General features: G+C 40.9%; 1 long non-coding RNA gene across 1 annotated transcript; it reads left to right on the forward strand.

The window, feature by feature from the left end:
• Positions 1-3871: 3871 nt before the first annotated feature.
• On the forward strand, positions 3872-7685 carry LOC309890463. The gene is made up of 4 exons (XR_014319427.1): positions 3872-3936; positions 6384-6456; positions 6554-6599; positions 7646-7685. It is a non-coding gene; the product is annotated as an uncharacterized lncRNA (long non-coding RNA).
• The last annotated feature ends 646 nt before the right edge of the window (positions 7686-8331 follow it).

Below are 8331 nucleotides of genomic sequence, written 5' to 3' on the forward strand. Positions count from 1 at the left end.
CCGCACCGCAAAGCCGCGCCGCCTCGGTCACGGCGATATTTGGCAGGTTTCGTCCCTTTGGGAGGAGAAACCTCATTCAGTCAGAGCCCCGAGGTGCCACTGCCTTGCGGCCGGGACCACCACCGGCCCCGCACCTGCCTGCCAGCCCCGCACCGCACCCCGCGCACCGCACCGCACCGCACCGCAGCGCAGCGCGGCCCCCGCGCGCCCCCTGGCGCCTCTGGCACCGAAGTGGGGCCGCGGGTCGGTCCCAGCCCTGCCGCCAGCATCCATCCCCGGGTGCTGCCCCTCACACGCCAGCCTGCCCGACCTCGGCCCAGCAGAGCAGCGACCAAGTTTGTGTGTCCTGCTCGGAGCGACTCCGGTCTTGTGGCACTTAAACTCGACTTCCCCGTCTCCTCAGTACTGCACAATACCGATTGCAGGCACGAATCTGTATTAAGGGTACATAATCCACACCAGGTCTTGGTTTATCAAGGTGTGTTGAGTGTTTAGAACTGTTTACAGGTACCACTGCATGTTTGTTCTTCATTAAACAGGCTTGGAAAAAAAAGGGAAGGGAAGGGAAGGGAAGGGAAGGGAAGGGAAGGGAAGGGAAGGGAAGGGAAGGGAAGGGAAGGGAAGGGAAGGGAAGGGAAGGGAAGGGAAGGGAAGGGAAGGGAAGGGAAGGGAAGGGAAGGGAAGGGAAGGGAAGGGAAGGGAAGGGAAGGGAAGGGAAGGGAAGGGAAGGGAAGGGAAGGGAAGGGAAGGGAAGAGAAGAAGAAAAGAAAAGAAAAGAAAAGAAAAGAAAAGAAAAGAAAAGAAAAGAAAAGAAAAGAAAAGAAAAGAAAAGAAAAGAAAAGAAAAGAAAAGAAAAGAAAAGAAAAGAAAAGAAAAGAAAAGAAAAGAAAAGAAAAGAAAAGAAAAGAAAAAACACTATGTGGCATCATCCTGGCAGGTTTACCAGCAAGCTTGATTTCTGCAGAGATGCTTAAGCTCAGCTTTTCTGCAGCACTGTCAATTTCTTTGCTCCATGTACTCCCCAAAGACATGCCATTATGAAGAGATATCATGTGCTACACACCATTTACATTTTTCCCACTAAACTTCTTCACGAGGTCAATCTAACATCAGCTAGCTGTTCAAAGGGCATCATAGTTACCATCTACCTTAGCCATGCAACCTCAGATGGCAGCCAGGTTGCCATTGTCATCCCATTTTGTGAAAGAGAGGAGCTAGCACTGGGATGCTGTCACCGCCACAATGCCCAGAGTGTGGAATTTCTCATCGCCACATCTCTTTAGGCAGAGGAGGTTTGTAGAGCTGTGCAACCAGCAAAAGGGAGAGTATTAATTCCTATTGTAGTCATGAAATGAGATGCAGTTCTCCAGTTTCTATAGAACAGCAGAAATTCAGCCTGAAGGTTTGACAGTCCTTTCAAAGTCTTAGACATATCTGTGAGCAAAATAAAGATACATCCTCAAGAACAAGATAAAATAAGACCTAACAAGGAAAAGTGAAGCACCTATATTTATGGTCTTGAAAAGAAGGTCGAGGAGAGCTGTGGTAGACTTCAAGCATAGCTTTAATGGTGATGATAGAGGAGAGGGAGATGGCATTTTTTTACTTGCCATTTGAAGGTGTCCATCCCTAACATTTCCAGATGGAGAAGCTGTCTGAAAATTTGCCCGGCACCTCTGGGAGCAGAAGCACATATGGCATGGTTAGAAGTGGCAGGTGGGACAAAGGTGGCTCTTAGCATGCCTGCTGTTTTAGGAGCCACATTAGGTTTTGGTGTAATTTATCAGAGCTGGAGGCCACCAAAAATTACAGTAGTTCTCCTAGTGCTACTTACGGTCACAGTGTGCCTCACATTTCCTATGTTCATATCCTTCCTTTGGTGACCCATCCATGAATAACAATGCCTCAGTTTAGCAGTGATTGTTGAATAGTTAGGAAGCAATATCAAATGTGAACCAAAATCTTTCCCAGAGACTCCAGCAAGCTCAGCCGCTGTGTAGGCTGTCACCTCATCACAAGGACAAATTACTCAGATCTCAGGTCTGTAGCAGCAGGGAGCACTGTGGGATGAGGAAGGTTTTGAAAGGGTTACTCAAGACTTAGTCCTATGCACCAGGCTCCACCCAGTCTGGTAACGGGGGATGTTCAGCACATATTTCTGGGCTTAACTCACAGTATCTTAACATTACCCCTGGGATGAAATATACCCTCTTTTATGAGCTCAGGAGTGGTAAAATAAGAACTTTGGTGAAGTATGCAGAGGTCATCCTAATTCATGAAAATGAAACAGGTTCCCTCCAAGCATGATTTACTGTGTTTTGTTACTGTTTTTTTTTGGTCTGCTATTATTTTCTAATACTTAATCTTTTATGGGGCTTTTATGATTTTATTAAGCTGGGAGTTCATTTATAGGGAACGTTCTCTTGCTCCCTTCCCTAGTCAAGGCCTGAATATGAAAAGTCAAGTTTCATTTTTATTTCTTGCATTGCGGTTCACCTCTCAAAGAGCTTTTAGATTCTGAAGGAAAAGAACCTCCCCTACAGTGGTAGTGCAGGAATCAGAGGGAAGGAAAACAGCAACATAGCTCGCTTTTATGCTCAGGGGAATCTTGCAAAGTGTATTTAGAGAAAATCACATGACACCGCTGAATGGCATTCTGACACTATATGCCCACCTGTTTTGGGAGTTCTGTAACTTATTTCTTTAGATCCTCTTCACACAGACAACCAATCACACTGACTTTTATGTAAAAAGTCAGACATCCTGTAGTCTCCAGGATTACTTATCCTGAAGATGAGGGAGAGGGTGGGGAGCGGGGTGGACACCATTGTTATCAAACAAATCCCTGTATCGTTTCTGAAAATGCAGCCAGAATTAGCAGGTAACTGGTACTTTATTTCAGAAGAAAGCTCTGCCAAACAGCTGATACTGAGCAGAAGAGGATTGTTCAAACATTTGTCTTTGTAACAGAGCTTGAAGCTTCAGAGATCATTCCCCATAACTGGAGTTAAAACAAAAAAAAAAGTGAATGGGCCAATTTTAGGGCAAATATATATATTTTTAAATGTTTTAATTCTTTGGCTGCACTTTTTTTTTTTTTTTTTTCAATGCAAAACAAAGTATATACTTCCAGGGATTTCATTGTCATTTCATCTCATCTGTTTAGTCCGTAAGAATCAAGAGTGCTACTCTTCAGTAAAAAGGTATAAAAGTTGGTGTGTTGCCCTTCTTTTCATTAAGGGAAGGAAGTGAGCACTAAAAATAAGCTAAGGATATATTCGTGGCAGTTTGCTGTCATTTCATGCAGAATCGCAACTCCAGAAGTTTATGTAAAATGGAAAGTAGAGTCCAATAGGAGTGATTTTCTGAGTCCTGCTAGCTGCCAAGTGGAATCACAATGTACACTTAGCTAGGAATCTGCAAGATTTCACACCTAATTCTGCTGGACTTAAATTTTAATTTGCCATCAGAACAAAACCTCTAATTGAGAACAGAAATGCTTATTGCATCTTTTATATGAATCTGACTCACACATTGACAAAAGTCTAAGGAAAGAATTTTCCCTTGCATACATATGATGATTCCTCTTGGATGTTCTGTACCTATGAATTCTTCGTGATTTACTAATAAGAAACAGAGAACGAGAGGAAATAATCTTCATCTGTTTCTCTCACCCATAAAGCCCGAAATAGACAAAGTGTTAGAGCAATTGCATACCCTTGCACCTTCTTCAGCTAACTTAACTCCTCTTTCACTGTCCTCAACTAGCAAGCCCTTAAAATAATAATAATAGAAGAAGAAGAAGAAGAAGAAGAAGAAGAAGAAGAAGAAGAAGAAGAAGAAGAAGAAGAAGAAGAAGAAGAAGAAGAAGAAGAAGAAGAAGAAGGAGAAGAATACATGTGGAGAGGAACTTTTTAACTCAGTTATCAGTAAAAGGTTTGTAGTAAATACCAGGGAAATACATAGAAAAACAGTACAATTAGGAGTTACAAAAGTAAAGGAAAAAAGGAGGAAAGGAGTGCCTACTGAGGCTTCTCTCTTCAGATTCTCATGATCAAAGCCCACTACTGCCATTAGACAATCAATCTGCAGTTGCATACATAAAACCTTGGCAGCATATAGTCTCCACTGCTTTCAACAGAGGCTTTAGACATCTGAAACTGGGCACTCTCCCAAAATTTAGATCCAGTTGCACTATACATTCCAGAAAAGACAGCATCAAATCAGAGGCCCTTTTTTACCCATTTTATTTTCAGCCTGCAATATATGAAAAGTTATGCTCCAAACCCCTGAATTAACCTCTTAGTTTGGCTATATTTGTGTCCTCAAGCTTCATCAAATGGCCCATACTGCTGGTAGATAATTACTGCCTAAATGCATTGTTTTTTAGGAGAGATTACTGAAAATGTGTGTGTATACTTCCTGACTAATTCCTTCCAAGACTGTTCAATCACCTAGTCTTCTATATTTTGTAAACAGAAATCTACAATGACATATTTTGTAAGCGTAATACGATGTGTTTCATAAGATGTGTGACCCTGAATCCCCTGATTTGTCTTGCTTTTCACCTTTTAAACTTCCATGTCTTTTGTGTTGGGACATTTTCCTTCTCTTGATTCAAAACCAGCCCTAGCAGTCAGCTGAAGTTTTAGCAGCCTCCCATTCTCACTCATTCCACAGTCAGAGGTTTTTCAAGCAGCTGCACTAGACTTCCTTGCAGGGAGATGAATTCAAAGGAATTCTGCAGTCACAATCAAAGCACAGAGGACAGCCTCAGTTACTTAATCCTAATCTATTTACCTCTATCTCTAGATGCTTCTCTCTTCCTCTGATTAAACACCTCTTTAGAGATAACTTAATCTCAGTGTATTTGAAGAATACAGAGGCTGCCCTACATTTACTAGATTTTACTACTCCAGAATATTTCATTTCTTAGTACTCTATACATCTTCCATTCCATTATCAGAAAAAAAGTGCAGTAGCTATAGATACACAGGATATTTGCTGAACTCTTTCATATCCACATAAATGCCCTGTGGAATGCGCAGCCTCCAGTGAAGTTCTACAGGAGCTATTATTCCATGAGAAAAAGTCAAAGACCAAATGCCACTTAACAGGATACACATAGAAGTGTGGTGAGATCCAGAGCATGCCCGTGAAATCATCTGTGTATTTATGATAAGAGGCTCACTCCCTGTTGGATAACCTCAGGATTGCTTTTGTTAAACCCTTGGCAGATTAAAAGTCATCTTGCGTTCCAGTGTCTGGGCCTTCTTCCTTTCTCTTTTCTTCAGTGTTCCCTGTACAAGGGCCTCTTCTCTTCACTCAGTTCCCACTCTCCCTCTCTGATGGCATTCTTCCTGTACTTGTCTGCTCAACATGACCCAGGCTGTGCTTCTAAAAGATGGGAATAATGCCCTAGTCTCTGTAAATTGGTGCTGTACTATGCATGGGATACGCCCTGGTCAGCAGGGTTCATAAAGCCCCATATGCCAAAATATATACTGACCTGCTTTTTACTTCCACTGTAATTTAAGCAGAAGAACTTAGTGAATGTTACTGGAGTGTAAACTGAAGCCTGAGTTTTCAAGGCAGATCCAAAGAAATTGAATCACACATGCACAGAGCTGTATATGTTACCTAAAGGTCTGTATTTAGTATCTAAAATCATTAGAATTTGTAGAAAATACTGTGCTTGGGCAGATCTAAGAGGCAGATGTAAGAAATGCAGCATATTTACTTCAAGCAGTGCTACCTTTTCTGATTAAACACACATACAGTCTTTCTTTGACTAGCACATCTACAGTGCTTCCAACAGCTGGCATTCCTTTCCAAAATTTTTGTCCTCTTCTGCCAAGGCAAGACAATAGACAAGTATCTTCAATATATATCCAAAGAAAAAGAATACAGCCCAGGATGTAGATACTTACTCATCTTGGGTGAGTGGAGACCAAATGCTTATTCTTTGAGCATGCACCTGAGGCATGCAGACATCTATCACAAGACAGTGTCTAAAGTGAGATGAAATCCCAGTTTTCACTGTGATCTGACTAACCAAAAGCAGTTGCATCATTTAATGTCACATAGTATGTTCCTGTTTCCATCAAGTCAACAGTAAAATTTTCACTAATTTCAGCATTAAATGAGAATATCCACTATCAGAGGAATCAGCTATGATGAAAGTCACAGAATCATAAATATATCAAACCACACCAAAAAGCCTGGCGCTGGCTAGTTTTGATATGAATACAACCTGTGTAGTTCAGGAAAAGCTTTATTGATAAGCCCTTAAGAAATTAACTTGCTGGTTTTCTTTAGCTATAATTTTGTATATGGAAAGCTTAACACTTAGTAAGTACATTGATGTTTTTCTAAATTTCCAGACAAACGATCAGAGTACAGATGGCTCTCAGTCTAAAACTAGCACAGACAAGCTGGAATTTAGAAGAAAATAAGGTATTTGCTTTATTAATTTATATAGATCATTAAATAATTTGGTTAATTTACATTTTCTAATTATATATTGCTATATGTTATTTTTCTGCATCTCTAGGTCTCATGAGTAAAATCAGAATGGAGTGACTCTAAAGTTCACAAAGGTTTGTCAGGTTTCAACTAAATATTGCCATCTACTGTTAAAATAATAATTTTAAAAGTCATAAATGGGTGAAACTAGCACTATAATTGTAAAAGAACTTGGTATATATTTGTGTCCTATTGTGCTTATGCACAAGGGATTTGTCTTTGAATGCACAGGCAATAATATGTCTGTAAATCCTCCTGTATGTCAGAGGGAGAATAGAGTTCATTGTTTGCAAGACCTCATTACGATTAGTTTTCAGCTTCTAAAAATGTTGTAATAGTTTCCAGATCCAGCATTTATGGTATTTACTATACTGAGAGAAAATAGGCTACACTGGAAAGTGTGTTCTAAATGTTCTCAATCTAAGATTTTTCTTCTTTTCTTTTCTTTTCTTTTCTTTCTTTTCTTTTCTTTTCTTTTCTTTTCTTTTCTTTTCTTTTCTTTTCTTTTCTTTTCTTTTCTTTTCTTTTTTCTTTTCTTTTCTTTTCTTTTCTTTTCTTTTCTTTTCTTTTCTTTTCTTTTCTTTTCTTTTCTTTTCTTTTCTTTTCTTTTCTTTTCTTTTCTTTTCTTTTCTTTTCTTTTCTTTTCTTCTTCCCTTCCCTTCCCTTCCCTTCCCTTCCCTTCCCTTCCCTTCCCTTCCCTTCCCTTCCCTTCCCTTCCCTTCCCTTCCCTTCCCTTCCCTTCCCTTCCCTTCCCTTCCCTTCCCTTCCCTTCCCTTCCCTTCCCTTCCCTTCCCTTCCCTTCCCTTCCCTTCCCTTCCCTTCCCTTCCCTTCCCTTCCCTTCCCTTCCCTTCCCTTCCCTTCCCTTCCCTTCCCTTCCCTTCCCTTCCCTTCCCTTCCCTTCCCTTCCCCTTCCCCTTCCCCTTCCCCTTCCCCTTCCCCTTTCCCTTTCCCTTTTTTTCTTTTTTCTTTTCTTTCTTCACTGAACACATACAAAAGCAATAGTAACACATATTACAGACTTCTAAACATTTTAGTTCTCCAGTCTTCCAGTATTGAAAGCTTACAACACCTTCTCTCTCTCCCCCCCACACCTCCTCCATTTATCAACAAATGCGTAAGAGGTGGCTGTACATCAAGACTGGGCATGAACATCTGGGTAAGGACATAAAGATGTATCAGCCATAGACTATTTCTGTTGTGAGCTAACTGTAGGAAGAGTACTGTCAGTCCCTTACTTCGTGAACTACATAAACAGAATTTAAAAGAAGTTAAAAATCTCAAAACTGAGACTATCCCTGAAGCTCTGGGAACAAAGGGAATGAGCAGGAGATGGATTTGAAGCAATTATGGGATTTCTGGATTCCTGCTGTGTGTGCCTTAGCTGGAATACTACACGTATTTCTTCATGTCCCATGTTTGCACTTTGAAAGGGCCCCACTCAATTTTCTATGTCAGATTTTGGTGGAAAACTATAGTAAAACATATTTACCTAATGATACCTAGCAGAACTTCTCATAGCTTTCAACAATCCTCTGCTTATGTGCTGTTTTGTGACATTCTCTAACAAATGTCCTTAGTGGCCGTCACAGGCACAATTCGTGAAAAGGATAGAGGTTGTATTATCTAAAAAACAAGAAATCTGAATATGGGAGGTGGGGGTAGGGTAGGGGGGTAGACGCACGGTATCACTCAGTGCCACCTACAGCTGGAACTGTGAACTGCAGATGATGTTTTAGTAGGGCTGTAGAGACAGTGCTGTTAATGGAAGAAACAACTGTTATTCAGCTTCATAACATGAACAGTAA

The sequence above is a fragment of the Aythya marila genome, assembly GCF_965140915.1.
Source record: "Aythya marila genome assembly, chromosome: Z".
Classification (NCBI taxonomy): domain Eukaryota; kingdom Metazoa; phylum Chordata; class Aves; order Anseriformes; family Anatidae; genus Aythya; species Aythya marila.